This window comes from Diorhabda sublineata, chromosome X (genome assembly GCF_026230105.1).
Source record: "Diorhabda sublineata isolate icDioSubl1.1 chromosome X, icDioSubl1.1, whole genome shotgun sequence".
Classification (NCBI taxonomy): domain Eukaryota; kingdom Metazoa; phylum Arthropoda; class Insecta; order Coleoptera; family Chrysomelidae; genus Diorhabda; species Diorhabda sublineata.
The window spans coordinates 23,466,361-23,491,861 of NC_079485.1; the positions used below are offsets into that span (position 1 = coordinate 23,466,361).

The window sequence follows — 25,501 nt, forward strand, 5'->3', positions numbered from 1 at the left end:
CGCAAGTTAGATGGACAACAGTATCCAACGTATAAAGATCCATGCCTTGCACTAGGCTTGCTAGAAGACGACAATCATCAGGACAGTATGTTTGCTGAAGCTGAAGCAACGAAAGTGTGAATTATCTAATTGAATTTTTAAATCCATTGGATTTACGAGGCATACCACCACATCATTAACAATTAAAGGTTAGATCTCCGATCATTCAGCTTTGTAACTTGAACTCACCACGGCTGTGTAAAGGTACACGATTAGTCATTGAAAAATCAATGAAAAACTGCCACGAACCCCTATGTTTCCTACAGATGTGCCAATTGAATTCAAACGTAGTCAATTCCCAATTAGATTGGCATTCGCTATGACGATCAATAAGGCACAAAGCCAGACATTGTCTGTATGTGCCTTAGATTTGGAAAAACCATATTTTCCCACGGACAACTATATGTGGCATGCTCTCGCGTGGGAAAACTATCCAGTTTGTTTGTGTTGGCTAAAGACGGACTAACCAAGAATGTTGTATATTCTATTGCGCTGAGAGATTAATCTTTCTTTTTTTTAACTTTCATTATCTACAACGCTTACTTATAGTAAGTTAGTTATTTGTATTGAACTAGAAAAATATATCGTAGATATTTAATTTTATTTATATTGCAGAATAACGTTTGTCGGGTCAGCTATTAATAGTTGCTATTCTACTATTTACATGTCTAAAAAGGGACGTTTGTTTCATGATTATCTTTTTTTTATATCCACAATGCTGAAGATCAAATGTAGTTTCACAATGTCTGTATAGTTATTTCAAGATAATTGCTACTAAGCTACTTCTGTTTGAAGGAATTATACTCCATTTGATACCGAAAGGATGGAGAAGAAGTATTTGGTGAAATGTTTTAGTTAAAATTGATCACATAAAGTTAGAACTTTAACGATCTTGAATTGATTTTCCAAGAGTACTTAGTAGTTTCCTGTTTGAAGGGTTATCTATTATCCGATAGTTTACATAAACATTTTTTAGATACATTATATTTGAAAATTCAATTCAATTTGTAAAATGAACAATCCAAATAGTCTGTGAAAACACCTAACAATTGTTTAATGTTTCTAAAATTCACATGTGTTATCAATTTTTTGGAGATATTAAGGCTGCATAACCTAAATATTATATGACAGATATTTTAGTTTAACCCAGCTATCAAATTAAAACTCCCCTAATGTATGTAACAAAATTTTTCGGAAAAAATTTGTAGTGCAATTTTAAAACAACGAAATATTGTTAACAATTCATTTATAGACGACTTTTTTGTGTGTGATATATTTTGGACATTTCTTTCTTCTGCGATGTTCAACTGCCCTTTTCTTTAGTTCTTGACTGTCATGCGAGAAACCAGACACCAGACAGGTTTAGACATGATATCCCATGTTTCCGTTCAGTAATTGTTTCATAAATGGTCGAAAGTGCAATATTCTCTCTTTAAATATATCCACAATATCAGTTTTTGACAACCGTCCAACTAAACTGTTTATACTTTTTCAAACTGTTTATACTTTTTCGGATATCTATCTTGTACACCATACCTAAGTTGAAATTTGACAAAATCGGAATAATATATGGAAATGAAAATATTGTGAAATGTTTGTTTTTTATGGCAACTAGATTCTAAATTATTTAGAATTAAAATGAAGGCAATGACTTTTTCTGAAAACTTTTGTTGCATATGTCATTTGTTCTTATATCATCATCAGTTTTGCTGTCAGTTGCTCCTTTATCAATTAGTTCTTTGTTTTCCTTGGTACTCTCATATTTATAGTTCTTCTTAATACTATTGAAAATCTGTTTAGAGACTGTAATTATTATATTCTGATCAATATTGTATTCATAATCTATGTATCATGATGTTGATTGGATCCATGTGTTCAATTTATTGAAACAATCATCAAACAATGCTTCTCAAATCACATTATTCATTAGAACCATAAAACCGAATCTAATATTAGTATTCTGAAAGTCTCGTTTCTTAGTCTCATGAAGTGAGTGTATTGTAAGTTATTGTACTTCTAGCTAAGGACGACATATCGTTTTGTAAGTAAAGTATGTCGATAAAGTAGTGTTGGAATCAGCTGATGCTAGATATTTACACTGCTGTACTAACATCATCAGGACCCAGCTATTGCCTCTCAAATATTGCAGATAAACTTGGATGCTTTTTTCTGGTGGTTGGAAACTTGAAGAATAAAATTTGTACATATTACCTACGGAGAAAGACCTGTCTAAATATGATGTTGAACTGGCATATTCTACAGCAAAAGAGACTGCAAAATACCTTGGAAATCATCTTACCCACGACTAGCCTGGAGAACATACATATTAACAAGGAGAAAGCAACTCACTAAACTCTACTGCTTAAGAGATCGAAGATCCCAACTAACAATCAACAACAAGCTGCTGATACCCCAAAATCCATCTGGGGTTATTGTATTCAACTATGAATCACTGTATCCAAATCAAATATAGAAATTCTAGAGAGATTTCAGTCAAAAGTTGATAAGAAATTATGATTGGATTAACGGGATCATGATCTGAACGTTCGGAAAGCCACCGGAATCACGTTCACTGTTGTTCATGTTAATCGGGTCGTAGTCATATGATAGGATCATTTCTACCTTAGACAATTGGACAAATACGAGCAGCTGACAGTTTATTTCGTTAGCTAATGTTTTTTGAGTTTTATTAATTTTTTTCATATGGTAGTCTATGATTATTTATCATCAGCTGCGTAATTGATAGGTTATTGAGGCTTGCGGTTTTTATACTTTTTGTACTGAACTTTGGTGCGAAGTTTGTTCAATTATTCAACATCCAGAATCTATTATACACTTGAATAAATAAAATGGAAAAATTGATGCACCGACAAAGTAATAAAAATAAAAGGTTTTTGTAGATTATGTACATTTGAAGTTTCCGCTGAAAATTGAACGCGACGTTCGGAAAATGTAATCGAAATCTAGGTTTGGGATAGGATCCGCAATCAGCTGATAGATGATCTATCTAATCCAGTTCATAATTTTCGAAAAGCTCTATTTTAATATGGCTAAAATGGTTCAATCTATTATTTAATTATATTTCAATTTTTCAGTTACATAAATTTAACCGAAGAGATTCTTCCGATATTCGTCTTAGGGGTGCTCTATTTGATTTACTTTACTTAAATCTTTGCGGCGAGTGAATTAAAATGTCTACTTGACAGTGCAAAGTGAGTTATAATCGAGGAACTATGATTAAACAGTAGCCGATTCCACATACAAGAGTTTATACGAGTGCTTTAGGCAGCATGCGTCTCTTTGTCTTTGTTTACATCTACTAATATTTGACATTATACCACAAAACCACACTGAGGCCGCAAAGACTATTTGGTATGAATTCAAGTAGACTGTATAACCCTTAAGGATATGCTTGTGATTTGAATATTTGAAGAGAGTTTGACTGAACTCTTATTTCTAGTTGGAATTTTTGACATTTCACTTGATCGATAGGAGTAGTAACTTTGGTAAGCCAAATTCTCTCAAATAAAAGTTAATATAGAAGTGAGAAATTTTGATGTATTGCCTACAACCAGTGACTAAGTATAATAATACTTTGGTTCTTGTAAGAAACTTTATTTTAATGTACATCATATATTTTTTGAATTTCTATTGCATTAAAATTATATAGATTATCTTTGAATTTCTACTTGTGTAATAAATTTTTTTGCAGAAAGTTTGGGTCTTCTGCAAATAGTCAAAGAGATAAAGCGTTTCATGCTCTAGATATCGTATGGTACTTTTTTCACTTTAATAACGATAAGCTGTGTTCATTTTTCGGTACTTCTATCTACGAGGGTTGCGTTTTAACAAGTGAAGGACTCGAAAAGAAAAACTTTGGAAATAGTTAATAGCCACGAGAGTTGCCTTATAAGATTTTACAGGAAGTAAAACGGAGTGTTTTATTGCTTTTTGAAATATTTTTCCTTAAGTTCCATACATTTTTACCTATGCTCAAACCAATTCTGGTAACATTTCTTCCACCCTAAAGCTCATATCGTAGAGATTGTGAAAATCGCTGTTGTCGTATCTTTTGTTTGACAGTAGAGAACAAGAAAAAGTCATTAGGGGATAGATAGAGCAACGAGACATTCATTCGATATTCTTCTCTCCAATTATTCGGTTATTTGACGAGCTGGCATTCTCGCGATGAAGAATGATGCAACCTTGCAGTCTGCGGGATACGCCTCTATCTGTCTGTAAGTTACACGCCGATCTTGTTCAATCATATTGCTCACCACATCGATGTTTCTCAGAATGACAATTTTTGCCAACCACTTCGTCATTCATTACTAAAAAACGCACGACCATCACGAAATTCTGGTGGTGAGACAATTCTTTTATACCACCTATTGTTGGATTGTAAAAAATTAAAAGGTAACCCTCGTATTGCAGATATCACAAAACACAAAAGGTAATCTAGACAAAAACAAGTGACAGATCAACTGTCACTTGGTACAGTGACAAAAAATGCTGTACTCTTTGATTTATTGATCTCTTTTCGGTACTGACTCCTTGTATAACTTATTATTACCCTGAAGATAAATATTGATATCAGATAACACATTTAAAATATATTTCGTATTGTAGAGTATCTGATTATACTGACAAATGAATGGCTGTTATAACATAAAGCCATAGTTTGAAAGAAAAGGTAGAAATTCACATCAACAGATAACAAATACATTTTACATTTATTTGAGCTTTCTTTGTACGCTGTGGTTACATATGAAAGTTTTATATCATCAATATTGAGATATAACTGCAAGCGAAACTTGTTATAAAGTCGTTAAAGATTTGTATGAGTTTTAATTCCGCTGAGGATTGTATTCTGTTATTAATGAAGTAAGTAGAGATTAGGTGAATTATGAAGTGACGTTATAAGCACATTATGGGCTATTTGAGATATTTTTCATCGGGGATAGGTATATCTAGATGAACAGTTAACTGAAAGAAGCAACAGGAGTTTGAGGGTCGAGAGGGGTCAGACAAGGCGCACGCTTACAAGAGGCAGCACGCGACTGTGCGACGGGTTAAGCTATAACGGCCACATTTATAGACAAGTTTTCCGAGGGAAAACCCGTGCCGTTTCAGTGTCTGGTGCCGTTTCGGTATTATTTGACTGTGCTTTTGGGGTAAGCTCACTTTTTCTTCATTCCCCTATTCTAACTCCTTCATAAACGTGGTTTTTCATTGTTCCATACACCATTTAAAAACTTTTTAAATACTTTCCAACAACTTTTCCAGTTATAATATCAGTCTTAATTTATGAGTACGCTTTTTTGACGTAAACCCATAAACAATTTGTTTTAAAAATGTGCGGCTCCACATAACTATTTTTAATTAAACGGAGCGGAAAATGGTTAACAAAAGAATCGGAAAATGAATTGTACTTCGTTGCACTAAAAAACTGCATCGCTCTGCATTGTTGAAACTCATTTCGCTCCAAATTCATTTCAAATGAAAGTATTTCCTTACTTAATATTTTCTCATATCTCGATCTTTTCACAGATGAAAAAATTAAAAGTTTGGTTTTTGTTCTTTCTGTTGGATAACCGGTAACGCTGCATCGCGTTCAACAAACTTTTGTTAGGACTCATAATGTTTCATATTATATAGGTTGGAATGAAAAACTTTCTAACGATAAAAAGTTCTATATTATTATTGTACCATATTTTTTCAGAAACTAGCTTTGACTTATTGTTCTGGATAAATAATTGATAAATATATATCTGTTATTTACAAGAAGAGATATTAGGATTGGAATATACTTTTTTAATTTTAGTGTTGATAAAAATGAAAATGGATTTCATTTTTCCGACTAACGGGAATCATATATTTTCAAATAAAAGTTATGAACTATTCAAATTGTGTTTGTGGATTATGAGGAGAACCTGGAAAGTAATAAAATTTAGGTCTTTTGGTTTTGAACTGAACTGATCAAGTTTAATTTAATTTAAAATTCTCAATACAAGCTTCCTATTTCATTTTTGAACATGAAACTATCACTAAACCATTTCGAGACAAATTATCAATTTGGGAGAGACTTGGATTTGGTAATTTAATCACTTATTTCTTGATTTAGTTTATTTTTATTCGATTAGTAATGAAATCTGTATTGCATTGCATCATATTAAAAAACTCACTTTATTTTAGAAATTTGTTCCACTAACCATTGAATTTGATACCATTTCATACATTTATAGTTTGCAAATGGTATTTTCAGTTCTATATACTTAGTATAAATTGACATCTATTGGAAAATCTGAAATTCGAGATTAATTTCAATTCAAATCAATCCAAATTAGATTTAGAAGATACTTACTAATTTAAAAAAGCAGTTGAGGGAAGATTTTTTTATTATTCAACAAAAGATGATATTCTAAGCGTTCTTCCAACATATATTTTGTACACAAAATTTTAAATACTTCCCCTTAAAATGTGAAAAAGTAGGGAAATGATATGTTAACATAAAAACTTGTAATGTTAAAGATTTAGCTCAGCTATTTTAATTGAAATTCCAAGTACAAAGACAAAAAAATAGAGGGAAATTTACGAACTCGGGAGAATTTTATGACATTGTAAAAAAATATTGGCCTCTCGGATCACGCGAGCTTATTTTCAATAATTTCTATCTTTGCGAGTTAATAAGTTTGTGGGGATAATTTATTATAATTATCAATCTGGAAGGAAATTCAATAACAATTTCCCCATTGTTATTCAATATATTCTAATTTTTTATATTAGATGGTATCATTTAATCAACAATATATTACTTTTAACCCTTTGTGTCCAATGCTTGGATACCATTGTGATTGGATAGAACAATATCCGTCACCTTTCACGGGCTTTTACTCTCTCAAATTTGTGATTAACCTTCCCATTTGTGAAATAAACACAGAGTAGAGTTCCTAATCAACAATTTCTCTGAAATTATACCAAATACCCAACATGGCCTTTTTCGAATACAAGTCCGGCTTTGCGGATCATCGCTTTTATCCAACTATTGTGAGAGTGTCTTCAGATTAACATGAAGCCACATTTTTTGTCTTTGCTAACAATTTATTATAACAAGCAGATTGTTACTATTGTTTGCAGGCGCTTATCAATTATCTCAAACTTTTGGGTCTAACCGAGTGACCGCAACAGCTTAAAGCTGTCATAAATTCGATAATTTTTTACTAATTTGAATTAATATCACAAAATGACATTTATTATTACTAGAGCCATTAATGCTTCATTCAAGCAACAACAATTTAAAAATGATCTCCTAAATTTTCTTATATGAAGATAATCTTTTCTTATTGAACGTCTAATTTTTTTTCACAAAGTTGTTTAAAAGTATGAGGGAGAACGTCCTTTTCTTTCAGTTTTTCTAATTAGGCACACAAAAGAACGCAAATTTAGTACACCCGGAAGATGCGGTGCATGTATATGTATTATGAATTGTATTAAATTAATATCTATTGAGTGTAAGACATTTTTATTCCTATTTACGTTGAAGCTCTTTCAGGATTTATTTTAATTGGACTATTAGTATGATTTTTTCTAATATCATAATATGTATGAAAATGTAATAATCGGAATAATAATTAGTTCTTGGTCCGATCGCATTGTGAATTATAACATTTATTGTTGATGTTGTTAAATTTTGGTAACAATAAATTCTCAACATACTTTACAGGTAAAGTGTTCGAGCCTAATTCTGAAACTTTCATTCTGGGGCAGGTGAGTAGTTTTTTTTTCTATTTTTTCGATTCCATGAATTTTTTTCCAAAAAATCCTCTTTGGATACATATATGTATAAAATTATTGTATGAATGGTTTCTCATGAACATGTAAACATCCATTTAAAATATACTTATTCTTTTGCTCGACTTAACAAAATCTCTATGTCAAAGTATAAGATAAAAAAGTGAGAAAGTCTAACAGTTGCGTCAGAACTGTTATACCCAGTGACGTTGAAAAGTCAAACTGCCTCATTAGTTTTGTTTTAAAACATCGGCCTGTGATAGTTTCAAGCTAAGAATCACAAGCCTATCAGACCAATTCCTGGCCGTCCACTAAATTATAGAGGCTGCCTCATGAATTATGTGGGTTTCCAATGTTTACTTTGTTTTTTAAATAGTCATAGAGATCTATACTAAATGTCGATGTGGTAAGAGTTCAATACTACCAAGTTGTTTGATCTTATCCAGTTTTACTTTCGCAGTATGTGGTTTAGCATTATGTTTTGTAAAAGAACCCGTTTTCGGTTAACTAAACCTGGATAAAACCTCATAAATTCGCCACAAATTTCCACTATACAGCTCGGCTTTGATAGCTCGACCATCTGGAACAATTTCTAAGTGCATTTAACCTTCATAATTCCACCAAACACAAAACAAGACGTTCTGCGACATTAAGAAACAAAGAGAGAATTATTAAAAGAAATTTAAGCAATATTACTATTCATATAATTAGAGAATAGTCTCAACAAGTAATGACAAGGTTTAAATTAAGTCGTAGGAACTTCTACATATGAATACCGATATTACTTATGAAGCACCCTCTGTAATTATGAACTATATACCCGTTCCTTTCTTTCTGATTTGAGTGGTTAGTTTTCTAGACATTTAGGATTTTATTAAAGACCAGAAATTATTCAAAGTTGCTTGGTTAAATAGCTAGTTATGAATTCAATCCGTTCATTATGAAAAATTCATTTTCTCACGCTTCACCGTATAGCGTGATTTTTCTTGGAAGCAATTAATATGTCTTAAAAGTACAAAAGACCAAATTCAAATTTCAGACAATATTTTAAATAATACTAAATTCAATATACAAATCAAATCAAATTTCATTGAATATTTAGAAAACATAGTATAAATAAATTATATGTATCCGCCTCAAGAGTCATGTTGCAAAACAAGGAGTCTTCTTTTTTTCTTCTTCTCCAAATTATCTAATCATCATTTTCATCTTCTTTTCTATAATCTAGTTTCATAATTTTAAGATAATTACAATGCATATCTAACAGTGTTTACTTTTCTGTTACTCTGATATTGAGCATTTTTTTCAATGAATTTAATTTTTTCCTGATGAAGACTTGTGAAAGTTTTAATTTTAACAGCTTTACAGGTAGTTGAAAATTCTCATTTCTGAATTTTGGGGTATCTTTTATAATTCGAACCTTTTTTTCAGAAGATACGGGACTATCACCAAAGGTTTCAAAAAATTTATTTTAACGTTGTTTAATGTTATCTACTTTTAATTAGTATAATTAGCTGTTATCTGGAGCTCTTCATATTTTATTTGTTCCATTCCCGCAATCTTTTTCGTTGGTTGTATCTATCTCTGTGTATTCAATTTTCTTTTTTTACTCATTCATTCAATACGCGTTTCATTTCATGGAATAAACTCTTTTTTTATGTGTACATTTCTAGTGTCACTAGTGTAATAATCAACATTATATTTATTCCAACGTTATTCTTTGGAATCATCCTGTCAAATATCCTCTTATTTCGTCCTTATTCTTCTATTTTTCTTCGCTGTGTTATATCTAATATCTGAGTAGTTTCCATGTTTCATCTCAAATCAGTTGTTTATTTTTGTTAGGTACAGACAAGTCTGATGTGAAATACAGATACGACTTGAATGATTTTAATATTGTGATAATTGTTCAATCTCATGCTTTGTAAAAATATTACGAAATTCTGGATATATAAAGAAAAATTATGGTATAACAAAATTTATCATCAATGAAAATTCAGTAATAAAGATTTGCTTAATTTTTTGATATTTATAATCGTTATTAAATATTGTAACATTACATGGTATTATTTTATTTTGAAGAAGATTTGTAACAATTGAAATCCGCCTGAATCCAAAGTTTTAAGTCTAATTATGGAATGTGCATATGGAATTCACGTCTGGATGAATCAAGAACGTTGAATGTTATATGTTGGTCCTCACAATGTTGAAATTTTTGCGGCTAGGAATGAAAGCTCGTCAATGCTTGTACACATGAATTCTTCGCATTGATGTATAATTCGTTAAATGTTTATGATAAAATTAAATATGTAGGTATTCATTTGCAAATATTTTCCTACCGTCAAAGGAAAAATTATGTTTGAAACTCTCGTTTCGTTTCAATTTTCAAATAACTTAGAAAAGTTAGAAAAAATAGATCATACAAATATAGAATCAACTTTCTCCACCTCAATTACCCACAATTGACAATATTTTTCACGGAAATGAGTGACGAGTAGACCGTATAAACATTTCAATATACCAATAATTTCCAAAAACACCAATTATGATAGTTATAAAACAAGGATGTTGCCTCTCGCCAACGCTATTCAAGATCTACTTGGAGTAGGCACTCAAGATGTGGAAGCGGAACTGCAAAGGTGTGGGAATACTTCTCAGTGACAACACTACACTATACATGCTTTGCTTCGCAGATAATCAAATAGTAATTGCACAGGATCATGACGATTTAAGCTACATGACTCGAAAACTCACAGAAGAGTACAGAAAATGGGGTTTCAAAGTAAATGTAAGAAAATTGAATGTATGTGAATCCTAGCAACAGCATTAGACATCGACCTGGAGGACAGTAAAGACATAGATCACTACAAGGAATAAAAATACTTGGGAACAAAAATATCACAAGAAGAAACACCCAACACAGAAAAAGAAATATACAAGGCAGAAAAACTATATCTATGATGAATTAAATATTACGGGAGCAAAAAATATCAAAAGCCCACAAAAAACGATTATATAAGAAGATCCTTAAAACTGTTTCAACAAATGGACTTCCAGAGGAGAGTAGCGGTCAAATCCAGAAGGACAAAATAAAAAATGACAGAATAAGGGAGATAATGGGAGTCAGACACATATTAATCGATGACATCAAAACCAAACAACTAATCTGGTATGGTCATGTAAAAGAATGTCAGACAACAGAATATCTAAACTGGTCATAAAGTAGACACCACAATGAAAAAGGAGAGGAGAAAAACCACAAAGAAGTTGGAGGAAGGGCATAGATAAGGAAATGCAGGAGAGAGACCTAACAGAAGAGCTATGGCAGGATAGAGACAGATGGCGGCTAGAAATAGGAAGACGTCGGTGTCGGAGAGCGATTTGTAAGCCGATTTGTATATATATTGGGTTTTTCCTAGCGTTGTGTTCTTTCTGACATGACAAGATTTACAGTAATTCAAACAATCATAATTATAACATATTTAGTGAACACTTGATGCTCAACAATAGTGATTTTTGTTACTTTTACTTCTACTATGTGCATTACTTTTTTTTCAAATTTTTACATGATATTTTATCCATTTGTATAATACAGCGTTTCCTTCACTTTTTTAATCACGAACCGGTACTACCATGTCGGTAGTTCTCTGATGAAATAATAGATTTGCATTATTCTCGATATATGTGCTTCGATCTGTCTGCAAGGAAAGAAACTTGCTCTTTTTTACTTGTTCTTATAAATGTTTATCAATTTTCGTTTAAATGTATCATTTGATAACGGTATCGCCGTAAATAAATATTTTCAATTTATGCCAAACATTGCAACAATTTTCAAAACGAGAAATATTTTACTCCAGCACCCAGTTTCAGCTATTAATTTGGAAGAAGATGTTACAGTAATTCATATATTTGACTGGTGTTTTTTTTTTCATTTTTTTGAGCAGCAATCAATCTATTTTTCTAATTAGTAAGTGGCTTATCAGAGTACTCAGAATACAGTGTGTTTAAAAGGCGTTTCAACTTTGACGGTTTCATACATTCATCTCGAGTCGCGACCCACCCACACTTTGGGAAACGATTCTAGATGTATAATAATTGTTATTGAACGAATTACTCACATTTTGCATCAAAGTTTGAAACCAATGGGCTATTTTTATGTTGCAATGGCAAAAATTATAAAAACCTCTAGTCAAGGAAAATCATAGAAGGGGAATTGACAATTTTTAAAGTTCTAAAAAACTTCAATAAACGAAACAACCCATCAGCTGATCTTATTTCCCACTGGTCTACCAGGATGAAAAAGATCCTTTCATAGGACTACGATCCGATTAAAATATTAGTTTCCGAAAACAGTGAACGTGATCCGGGTTAGTTTCCGAACATCATGATCAGGTTTACCTGATCGTAGTTTCCGAAAAAGTCCTGATAGTTTTTATATTTCAAGTAGTTTTGATCGTATTAAGTTAATATTGATAAAAATGAAATATGTTTTATGAAGTAAAGATATAATGGTCTATCAGAACAATTTCCAGAGGTCAATATCGAGTCTATATCGCAAAAATAGCAATGTGATGTTCCATACTGCCTGTGACCATATAACTTTGAATGAATATGAGACAATTGTATCTATAATGAGGTATAGTACGATCCAATCAACTCGACAATTTTTCAAATTATTTCTAGCTGTGCCTAATTATAGAATTTTTACAGGCTTTGTGATAATGTGTTACAAGTAGTAGCTGTTTAGTTGGACATTATGGTTAAAAAATGAGGCAGTATTAATGGTTTTTTTTAAGATTTTAAAAGAATCGAATGAATAGTGCAAACTCAATAAAGCTCTGGTGGAATAATATTTAAAAAAAATTACCACAAAGGAATAATAATTACGGTTGTAAACTATCGTAATTTGCACGTCACTTTTATCCTGTATCCGACAACCACCGCCACTATTCAGTCTCCGTCTTCGTGTATGCGTATTTTATCCATCTCCATCGCAAGCGAATCCCGAGCAGATATATCCGTTTACGTTCCTGTTTCACGTTTACGTTCCGAGAAGAGACGTAGTCAGTCTATGAGACTCAGGTGCCGGTTGAGATTCCCAACAGTAGGATATCCCTAACCCGCGCTCCCTCTTTTGCCGCCTCGCCGTGCCACTCTCAATGCAGTGACACGGAGAGCGGTGATTGATCACCTCTATTTAACTAAATCCTATTGCCATATCAGCCTGAATCTCATTATTATGTCAAGCCAAGATGCTACTTGAGTTAATGCATGAACAATAGGCATCCTGGCTTGCTTCGCCTGTTGCTATAATTTATTAATAGCTCAATAAAAGTACGATTTGGCAGCTGGTTGGTTGCTTTGGCGCCCGTGCTCATTCCGAACCGTTTCAATAAATTCCAACAAATGGTAAAAATATAAATAACTGACTAAGGAACTGCACAATTATTTACATTTTAATAAAATATGCTTACTTGTTACTTCACACTTCGCTAAAGACATAATTATTATGAATATATTTGAAGACAAAAATTTATTACGGTGGCAAATAAATATATTTTTCATATTTATTAGAAAATACAAAACAGAGGATTTTGAAAGAAACAGAATATGTAATTTTATAATGTGCTTTTAAACCTAATAACAAAAAATAAATCTTTTATAAATTTCAACAGGGTAACAAGCAGAATACTGCTGATTAGTATATCCAAACAATAGATGTATTGGAGCCAGATTATCAATTTTTCTCCTTTCTTCTCTGTAGTCACTTATCATAAAACCTTAAGGCCTCGCAACAAAGTGTGAAATCGTCTTTCAGACATTACAGCAGTGAAAAATTCTGGAGCAGTTCCATCACTTTTCCAAAAGTTGAACGTATGTATATGATGACTTCTGCCGACACCTGCTATGTACAAAACACCAATAAACGCATTTATCTCATCTTAATCTGTGAGAAGGCGATACCCTTCCCATTTCTAAATGTTTTTTAGCTTCTGATTTGTATGAGTCACAATATCGTCAATCGGTGGAAAATAATTTCCAGCAATACAAATTCGTGGTGGCATTTTTACTAGCTCCTGCCAATTTTGTTATAATATTTGCTTGTGCATTTCAGGCCATTCCATTCCATTTTCACCAACCATTATTGGAACTCTACCACTCATATTTGCAACATTCAAAATTTCTCATTTGACTGTTCACTATCGGTATTTTTATTTACATGAACTGAAGGAGCTTCGTCAACGTCACCATCTGAATCCACTGCTTCTTCACCATCAAACCATTTGAGAAGCTGCTGTTCCGTTTTGGGATCCATACTCTGCATAACAAAATCCATACGTAAAGAAGACATATGGAAATAAAACCCGAATAGTAATGTTATAAAAAAATAAAGCAGCTTACATGATATTTCGCGCTGACGTACTTGGTCGCGTCGGTAGAATTTTTCTAACAAAAGTTAATACGTTAATGATAGCGTGTTAGATTTCATCTAACAAACATCATCACCTCACTGTAGACAACGTTGAACTGAGAGGCGCTACACGGTTAACACTGGCCTTGAGGCATTTCTGCGGCAGAGCTATACTGAAAAATTTCTAGGATATCTATATAGGATAATCATAAAAAGTTAGATTTTTTCTAACAACGCGACCGCCCCTAGATAAGAGACTCTCTCCACTTAATATATATATTTAACCTCAAAGAGGGATAACTCCTTGAAATGTTATGTCATTTGTATTCAATTAGCATTGAAATATTTTATGCTATCAATTTTTATTCCTTAGAAAGTCGAACCGAATGTATTTAACTTGTTTTAGAATATTTCGAATTGATTCATTTTGAAAATTACACGTCACATGAACTGTATTTACTTTTAAATATCAGGAACCATAGGCTAAAATATTCTAGAACAAATGAAATGACGAGTTAAGACGTGAGACGTTTTGAAAATGATGTTGTCCTCTCTGAAAACAAAAGGCAATTCAGAAATGGTATTCTGTTGTGAAAGTTTAAACAATGATTATTCACAGTAATTTTATGATTTTGTCCAATGATGTTTCATCACAATAAGAAAGAGCGACAGTTGAAAATGTAGGATTTAAAAGGGCATCATAGCCCAGTCAAAAGAGGGTCAAACTTAGAATTAGACATAATAAGTTACAAACTCGTATAGACTTATATTCGCGTTTCAAATGTTATCTCTAAATTCCTTCATCTCGCTAATATCTCGTTTTTTATGGTTGTGATAAATTCATCAAGAAAATTTTAGAGAATGAATTTTTCTAAGAGTTATGTTTTTCTTATTTAATTATACGGTTTCTATCCGTAGAGTGAATTAATAAACACTGTCTCTTACGTTCTTAATCTATTTGAACACTATACATACACTTAACTAACTTATCATAATTCACTTAACACTTACACTTAACTAACTTAACTAATTTATTCAAATTCTTCGATTACTTCATATTTCGCTCTGTTCACTATGCCAACTCTTTATATATCACACTAAAAGTTGTAAAAGTTCTAGAGAATAAAGAAACAAAACAAATAAATAAATAAACCTTCCTAGAAATTATTCGAAAGATAAAATGTAAATAAACCGCCTGATATTATAAAAACATATATAAAACACAAATCAAACGGATTCCGGGTATTCCCAATGTACATCAAAGGCGCCACATTCTGCCAAATTTTAGAATTCCAATGCATCTAGACAGGACCGGCTCCTTTAATTTCTTGAAAGCTGATTTTAGTACAAAATATGCAGATATTAATTTCTTAGATAAAAAGGCGATATGTAACGCTCATTTCATATTTTAAAACATTAATTTATGTTGTATTTAGGTAAGCGTGTCCAAAATTTTGGAACAATTGATATAGAGAATTTTTTATAATATAATGCAAATAGCATAGGAACCAACGAAGCGAGATATTTCCAGAAGACTACTTTCGTTACCTGTAATGTTGATTGGTTGAAGATTAGGACAACTTTGAGAAAATCAAAAAGAAGATTTATAGTTTCAAGTTTATAGTTGACTGTTTATCATACCGAGGTGTAATATGACTGGACTAATAGGGGATTAAGTCTGCCAAACTGTAATTTTAATGAGCTATTAATAAATTATAGCAACAGGCGGAGCAAACAATGATGTCTATTGTTCTTGCATTAACTCAAATAGCATCTTGCTTTGACATAATAATAAAATTAGAGCTAACAGGGTAATTGAATTTATCTGAAGATTATTGATATCATTCGATGAATTGTATTTTATTTTTAGAACGAAGAGGGTACTTAACAGTTAGATTGGCATTCATAGAAAAAAATAGAGGCACCGTAGGAGTTCATATAAATATGATTTTTCAATCAGAAGGATAAGAATATTTTTCACACTCTATAATATAATGGATGAATAAAATAAAATAGTTTCAACTCTCCAGCTGCTCAATTGTTTTTGACATATTTCTTAGTGTTACAACGGAATTCAGTATCCATTAAAACATTGTGCAATTTTCTTGTTTTTTTTAACAATCATCAAATAACGTTTGAACTATTCAGGCTCTTTCAAGTTTTCTGGAAACTTTTATCTCCGTCTTTCACAGTATGACACTTATTTGCATATCACCATGAGCCGTTTCAGAGTACAAGATTTTTAAAAAATATCCGGAAGAAAACTAAATGACTAATTTATTTATTTCCATAAATGATCGATTAATTTTCTGCAAGGGGTTGAAAATAATTTTATCGAATGACGAAACATTCGAATCTAGAGTATTATGAGAATATGAAAAAGTAGAAACTTAAAAATGCTGTGACTTCCTAAAACAAAATGTACAAAACCTATTTGGACGCATATCATAATATTTATAGAAATTTCAAGCTCAAGAAAAGCAATGCTGTGTTTCCTTAGTTGATTCCAATTGGTTCAAGTTCAAAATATTGTTTTTAAATATTGTCAAAAGTAAGTTTTTTTGTAAATTTGACGATTCTCATTAATTAAGTATCTGTTCAATGATTGATTTGTGATCAATTCCTTTTTGTTTTCGGATATATAGTGTTGGATATTCGGTAAATTTACCAACTTGTATTTGCGACTCATCAAGAGTAACAATTTTTGAATTGTTAAATACATAGTTCCAACTAAATTATTTAGGCAGAGGTTTCCTCGCTTTTCCTATCCAGTTGTTACTCAAATTTTGTGCAGCTGTGATGCAAGTGAACTTAAAAAAATAAACTATTCAGATCCAGAATAAATTAGTTCATCTAATTCAACATTACTCATAGAAATTGATTTTAAGTTTCCTATGAACATGCAGGATTCACACAAGTAGGTCAAAAATAATTCACATCTACGCAATTCAACAATTTGTAGAAAAAAAAAGTCAGAAACAGAAATGTACAGCTAACATTTATCTACCTAAGGAGTGCTTATAATTGAGACATAAGACAAGAATATAATGCAAGCAATGATAGATCTATATAACGGAAACTCAACGGTTTTGTACCAACTAAAGGATTAAAATTTTCATATAATATACCCTAAAACATTGGAAGAAGAAGTGCGGGAACATGAGAATTTCAATTAAAAATGAATATTAAATTTTGCGAACGAATAAGTAATCATAGCACAGAATAAGGAGAATTCGGGTTATATGGTGAAGAGATTAAAGGAGAAGTAAGAGAAAGAAGAATTTATAATGAATTTTGAAAAAACAGAATATCTTGCAATCAAGGATAAAAGAGTGAATAACCTAAAAGTAGGTGAAATTTTGTAAATAGGGACATGACCATTCAGTAATGAAATCTCATACAATCATAAAATTAATATTGAGTTTCAAGTTATAAATTTTGTGACGCTCCAATATTTTGAACTTAGTATTTAGTTGGAATTCAATATAATTTGATCAATGTGTTTGATTCAGTGAAGCTGCTATAATTTCAATATAACCTATAAAAAGGCAATTTTCTGTTTTTTTCAACTTGTGCCAAGTTCGTGCTCCAGCAACAATTGTTGGGTACGTGTTCTTAATAGATTCTGGTTTCTGTGACCAGAGCCCAAATTAGGATTTTTTCAGTAGTTTTCACCAACAATTATAGGAGAGTTTTCAAGAGATGCCTACACTTATTCCAGTTAGCAAACATAAATTTATCTGTTGCGTAATTTGAATAAGCTCTTCTCACGCATTGTTGAATCAGATGGGTATCCTGTCTAACTGGTGCTTTTATACCACACGTTTAGAGTTGATTCAAATTGGTCTTATATTTTGCATTGAAACAGTGAAGCTTGGTTTATCTAATTTGACCTCGGATGTTGTTTACATAGTTGAAAAGATGACAATACATATCTAATTGACAGAGTTATTTTTACATTTTAGATTCAAAGTAAAGGTAGAATTACAAATATCTCAACTGTGTAAAATAGCAAAAGTTATCAATTGTTACGGATTTGTACTGTTTGTTTTGATAATTTATTCGTTGTTATTTCTGTATATATGTACTGTTTCGCAATAATGCAGTCGATTTTTTATTAACAACCCTATAATTTCTTTCAAAATCATCTGTTGTTTACATACATTCTATTTTATCTATTAATTTTTACAATATACGATAAACATAAGAACAACTAATAAGTTATATTGAGTAATCGGCAAAATCTTTTGGCTATAGAAAAAGGAAAAAAGTAATTTAAGTAATTAGTGCATCGTAAATCTATTTCTAAACCAAACAACGGACCCACTAAAGTAAGGGTTCACTGATTCTCACATAAATGGTTTCGTGAATGAGAATAAAAAACGGCCTGTTCTATATTTTCTGCAATTTCGAAAGTCTACTGCAGATACCTGCGATAAATAGTAGCCGTACCTACGGTTCAAGTAACTTTTGAATTAAACCGACTGTATGAGCATTTTTTGAAATATATTTATGGCTTGAATGAGAACAGGTCCTTTTTAAAAATCAATTCAATAACTGCAATTTATTCCTATTTAGTGCTTGTAAGAAATACGCTTTCCACTTTTATTCTAAGTTATTCTAATTAGTTAGTCGTGAAATATACGGAATATTTGAGGGATATACACGGTGTACCATAAAAAATATCCGCCCAAAATAACATAATTTTCTACAAATGAAATTAGTTGTATTGCCTGTCGTATTATTTCAATCATATCATCTCTTGTCGAAGATTTATTGATGTGAACGAGATATTTTATTCGCTCCCTTACATGAAAATTTACGCATTTGGGTTTGGTGATCTGGGTGGCCAAATAAATAAACTTCCACGTCCTATACATCCATCAGTGTATATTTGATGCCGAACATATAGGGCATAATGTGCCGGACATCCATCATGTTGAAAAAACATATCACGACGAATGACTAAAGGTAGTCTTCTAAAAGACCATCAGACCAACAACCCTGATGTTGGATTTTGTGCATCCAACAGGGATTCCTGTCAGATCAGTAATGCTTATTAATAAATGACTATTGTGCACCTCTTACGTCATTGATTATACCTAAACCAGTAGGTGTAGATCGGCGGAAAAAAATAAAATGGGAACTATTGAAAAGAAAACGAGTAGGTAGAGCAGATCTGAATAAAAAGGAACTCATGCTCTTACATACAGAAAAGCTAAGTACACTAATCTAATCTTTGTAGATAGAGGAGATTTTAGGATGGTTGACACCAATATTTCATTGAACTTCTCGAATTGACTGGAAAGTGTACAACAGAAGTGACTACTGATCCACAAGAAGTAGACAACAGAATATGAAAAAATAACATCGCATTTGGGTTTGGTGATCTGGGTGGCCAAATAAATAAACTTCCACGTCCTATACATCCATCAGTGTATATTTGATCTAAAAAATGCCGAACATATAGGGCATAATGTGCCGGACATCCATCATGTTGAAAAAACATATCACGACGAATGACTAAAGGTAGTCTTCTAAAAGACCATCAGACCAACAACCCTGATGTTGGATTTTGTGCATCCAACAGGGATTCCTGTCAGATCAGTAATGCTTATTAATAAATGACTATTGTGCACCTCTTACGTCATTGATTATACCTAAACCAGTAGGTGTAGATCGGCGGAAAAAAAATAAAATGGGAACTATTGAAAAGAAAACGAGTAGGTAGAGCAGATCTGAATAAAAAGGAACTCATGCTCTTACATACAGAAAAGCTAAGAACACTAATCTAATCTTTGTAGATAGAGGAGATTTTAGGATGGTTGACACCAATATTTCATTGAACTTCTCGAATTGACTGGAAAGTGTACAACAGAAGTGACTACTGATCCACAAGAAGTAGACAACAGAATATGAAAAAATAACAGGCCAAATAACATGTCACAATGTGTGAGAAAGATTCGCATTGCAATGAAGCTGAATCTGATTTTAATTTTGATCTTTCATGTCAAATTCTGATTAATTTTCCTATTTGAAGAGAGAACTTTTTTAAAACTTACACAATTAATAAAAACTATCTCTAAATACACGTGTTTATATGAATTCATCTGATTTTAATATTAATGGGCACCTGCTAGCAGATAATTATATCTCTTAATGTATATATAATACGAGCTGTGGATACGTATTACTCAGATTGTGTCCATAACTGCTATTATTAGAAATTCGTCATGAAAATACATAGCATGAATTCAATTGTTCATCTAATTGAAATATGAATTATACAGAAGATATTAATTTAATGAACTATCTTTATTGATTAATTCAAAACTATTATAACAATCAGATAATTTTGAGAAAGTTTATCATTGCTCTTTTCAACATCTATAGTTGTAACAGTTTATCATACTTTTCAATTACACAAGAAAAAAGCAATATATTTGCTAACACTATTTATAATCACTAGCGCTATAGTCTTACAGGGGGGCATCGACTTTCTCTAGCCTCGAATGCCGTCCGTTCCGATCTCTTGCAAGGACCATCCAGTTTGCTGTATCAATATTTGTAGCATCTTCAGAAACCTCGTCTCACCATCTTAGCCTTGGTCTCCATCTGCCTCTACTGCCCGTTGGTATGGTCTTAAATTTCTTTTTTGTGGGCATACTGTTGTCGATGCTTGCTGCATGTCCTGCCCATCTAAGCCTGCCAATCTTGATTGTTTTTATTATACTGTTGTCCGCCCCATAAACCTGACTTCAATGCATCAACGACCCAGGATTCGGTCCTATCTGAACATAAAATTCACCAGCACCGCAAATTCACCTGTTGACTGTTGAGGGTGGAAGCAATATGTCCTGGAATAGTCACATGGCCGATTTAAGTAAGGCAGCTTCACAATAACTTAGAGCCCTTTTTAAGATCAAAAAACTATATATCCCGCAACAGCTTCTAATCCTCTACATGGCACAGGTTCGTCCATCTTTTGAGTATTTCTCGAACATTTCTAGTTTGGCTCCCAAGCGTACCCTAAGAATGCTTGACTCAATATAGAAGAGAGCCTTATAGGTGACTCAGAGCTTATCACAAACTTGTACAGTGTAGAGCATAGAAGAATGGTGGTCGACCTGACTCTGTTTTATCGATACTACCACGGCAGATGCTCTTCTGAGCTGTCTAACATAATCCCGCCCAGATCAGTTTTTGCAAGATCTACTAGAAAGGCAAATGTGGCTCATGAACACCTAGTTCGCCTGCAGACGCCTAGAACTTCGATTTATCAAAACTCCTTCCTTTGGAGAAGTGTAAGCCTGTGAAATTATAGACAAAGGCACGTATTTCTCGAACCCTACAACAGAAATTCAAGATAAATATCTACAAGCATCTCCACACGGCAAGCACCACTCTAACTAGTCGAGTGTAATAGGGTTTACCCTCTTGTGCTTCCTTTTCACATAAAAAATATATGTCTCTGTTTCCTGAACCTCTGTATAAGTTGTGAAGCTCAAAGTTATATCTATTTCTCCAGATGTTATTTTTCCGGATATACCCTTAAATTTTTCTCAGTATCTTTCTCTCGATGGTCGATAGTAACATCTCATCTGTTTTTATTAGGGTTCAATTTTCTGAGCCATAGATTGAAACTGGCACAATTAACGTCTTATAGATTTTGACAGACCCGTTCTAGGTAAGTCATTTGTCAGTCCAATCCAATAACATCATTGGCAAGCATTATACGCCTTTTTACATCTCTACTTTCGTCATTACTCGGATTTACCAAGGCTCCGAAGTATATAAGCTCATTCACCTCTTCGATATTATATTCTCCAATTGTAATATTTTGGCCCACATTTCTAGCCCTGTGCACTTTCATTGAACATTGTCTCTTTTGCATTGATGTGTTATTACATATTCTCTACGCTATTCTCAAAATTTGGAATAGTTTGTTTTTTTTTCTTAGGGTTCTAGAGGTCAAGTATATGTCGTCTGCGGAGGCCAGCACCTGCGCGTCACCCTACCTCACACCTTCTGTTGTTTCGATTAGGACTGAGATATCATTCTGTATTTTGAAGTGACATACCACTTTTTACATTGTCATCTTTGTCAATTCAATTAAAGTTTTAAGTTTTTGGTATGTGTAGTTCATTCATAGCCTGGTAATGTTTCGGTCTTAGAATGTTATCATCTGCCGCCTAATTTCAAAGATAATATGGAAGGTGTCGACGTTGTAGTAGTAGCACTTTTCAAACACTGGCGTAGCATGAAATCTGGTCTGTTGTCGATTGACCAGCTCAGAATCCGCATCGGTATTGTCCGATTCTGGGTTGTGCATACGTGAATCATATAAAACCTATTAAAGATTATGATTGAGTTTACACATGTTTATTATTTTCGTAGTTACCTTCGTATTTTTGGGGACAATATAAAAGTATGGTAAAGTAATAAAGAGAATTGATGACATGAATGAAATAACGTGATGTGAAGAGGTCCTCATAATGTTTCAATGATCCCGATCACAGATAGTGAGAAAATCTTAATTTGCATACAGAATACTTTTTTCAAATTTCGAGAAATGAGATCGATATTACTAAACAAAGATAAATGCAGAAATATATGGAATTAATACATCTCATATGTATCTCATATGTCGATAAAAAATTAGGATCAAAAATACTTACTACTTCCGATTCATAACATTGTACGAATCCTTCGCTTTTTATATGTAGCTTATATCAATAGCTATTGATCGATTACTTGGAGTCTACAGAACATTTTCATATAAATGAATTATCTGTCGTTGAAACTAAGTTTATCCCATTTGTTATGAGGAAATATTTTCCAAGATACTAACAAAAACATATTATTCGACAGAACCTCAATAATCTTCTTATAGAAAAAAGGGAAACTGTGCAGATATACAATTTATATTCAAATATGTTAATGGTTTGATTGATCCGTTTTACACAATTTAATCCAAAAATTATCAATATTATCATTTCACTCACTTAATAAATGCTACTACTAAAATTCATTTATATTGATAAAACGTCTGAATTTCAGGTATTTTTTATAGAAAATAGGTAAAAATTGACGTTCCCCGCTATCTCGTTCTTTATCGAAATATTAGTCAATATTTTACCATAGATAATTGTTTTGTTTTTATGTATGTGAGATATTTAAAAAAATTCTCTTTTTTTTAGGTGACTCTGTTTCAAAAATTGTTATATCTCACGATATGTTGATGTAGTTTTAAAATTTTTTTACGTATTGATGACCTTTTAAACTATTTTCTAAATTCAACAATATAACAATTTTACAAAGTATTTGATATACGAGGATACATTCTTAGCTTACTATAGAATCAAACAAAATTTCAATGTCAAAATATTTTATTTCTCAACATATTCTCCTCTTAATTGGATTTATTACAGCGAACCTGCAACGTCTCTAGACCTTTAAAAAAATTTCTTCTTGTTCTGCAAACCAGACCTCCACAGTTTTTATTACCTCCTCGTTGGAAGAAAATTTTCGACCTTTCAAACCTTTTTTCAGTTGAGGAAAGAGATGATAGTCGGACGGAGTCAAATCTGGTGAATAAGAGGGGTGTTCTAGTAATTCAAACCCTAAATCACGAATTTTTAGCAACGCAGCATGAGATTTGTGTACAGGGGCGTTGCCCTGTAAAAACAAAACACCTTTGGATAGCTTTCCGTATCTTTTCGAATGTCGAATAGTAATCTTCAGTTATTACTGCACCCTAATCCAAAAATAAATCATGATTACTCCATGGCAATCCCAAAAAACTGAAGCAAGAACTTTTACAGCAGATTTTTGTAGGCGAATATTCTTAGATCTTGGAGAACCAGAGTGTTGCCATTCCATCGATTGTTGCTTTGTTTCTGGATTGTCTGATCAAATCATGTCATGAACTGCATCGATATTTTCGGGGTCTAGGCTAACTAGATATCAATACATCCTCGTATAATACACTGCCGAGCATAAAATTAGGGTCACTCCGTAATTTGAAGTTATTTTAGAAATTTTATATAACCATAGTTTCCTAACTGATTGCTTGAATAAGCAAAAAGTTGTTGTTGGTTTGATGGGCGTTTGAGAAAAAAGGGACCCTCACCTAAATTTCTAAAAAACATTATCAGCATATTTTTTTGTTTCCTGCGTTTTATCTGTCTGTTGCAAATTATTCTTGTGCCAATGACCATAAATTCTGTAGTTCCGGCACGAATTGTAGCGATTTAAGATGACCGGGGTCAATGCGAAACGGCATTAAGCATTGGCGTCTCTTCAGTTTGCAACGGTATGGCAGCGGTACGAGTAGATTGACTGGCTCACGCGAAAACATGGTTGAGAACCGGACGGTCACGGCAGTTTTCCTTCGAAATCATCTGCAAAAGTTGAGAAATGTTAACATAAGTAAATGGAAAGTTAGGAGCAAACTCCATACTGTTGGATTATCTTCTCAATTAGAGCCACTGGACCACCGCTTTCCTGAGAACACCGGATTGCGAGGATGAATGTTGCACGGAGAACAACTTGCTTTGACAATAGTGGATTGGAATCGCGTATTGTTTTCCAATTCTTTCTTACGGACTCAGATAGACATGTGAAAATATGGTGACGACGAGGCGAGAGATATGCTCAAGAGTGTATTGTCGAGCGACTTCCTTTCGGTAGAGGATTAGTTATGGTATACCATACCATATCTTTCGACGCTCGCACGGAGTTAGTCTTTGTAAAGAATAGAACGTTGGCAACGCACAGGTATCTGACAGAGGCTCTAGAATACCATGTTGTATAATTTATGGTTATTCTTGACGACGACTCAAACTTTATGCATGATAATGCATGGCCCCTTACTGCTCTGATAGTTACAAAATATCAAATCAAGTAGTTTGCTTGTCTACTTGCAGTCTATAATTGAATCTTATTGAACAAATTTGGGATGAAACGGGGAGACATTTACGGAGACATGTACTGGTCCCTAGAAATTCTAGAGTTTTGAGAGTGGTTAGGTTAGGTGGTGCATAAATGGGACAGTCTGTGATCCAAAATTTAATCCAAATGCATCGTTGTTTGTAAGCGGTTATTACTGCCGGAGGAGGGAATACTCGCTACTGAAGGCCTTAAAATTTGTTTTGTTGTAACGAAAATGAAATTGTTCATTTTTATTACTAATCGTGAATTGAAATTATCCATTTTTATTACTTTCAATAAATTTGAACAACAGAAACTTAAATAAAC

At 32.6% G+C, this 25,501-nt stretch overlaps 1 protein-coding gene across 1 annotated transcript in view; it reads left to right on the forward strand.

Moving 5' to 3' along the window:
* Positions 1 to 5,133: 5,133 nt before the first annotated feature.
* The window catches only part of LOC130450939 (lachesin-like), a 214,605-nt gene continuing 194,237 nt past the window's right edge, over positions 5,134 to 25,501 (forward strand). Inside the window, exons 1-2 of the mRNA XM_056789689.1 lie at positions 5,134 to 5,213; positions 7,763 to 7,806. The gene's annotated coding sequence lies outside the window, so the exon portion shown is untranslated. The remainder of the gene's footprint in view (positions 5,214 to 7,762; positions 7,807 to 25,501) is intronic.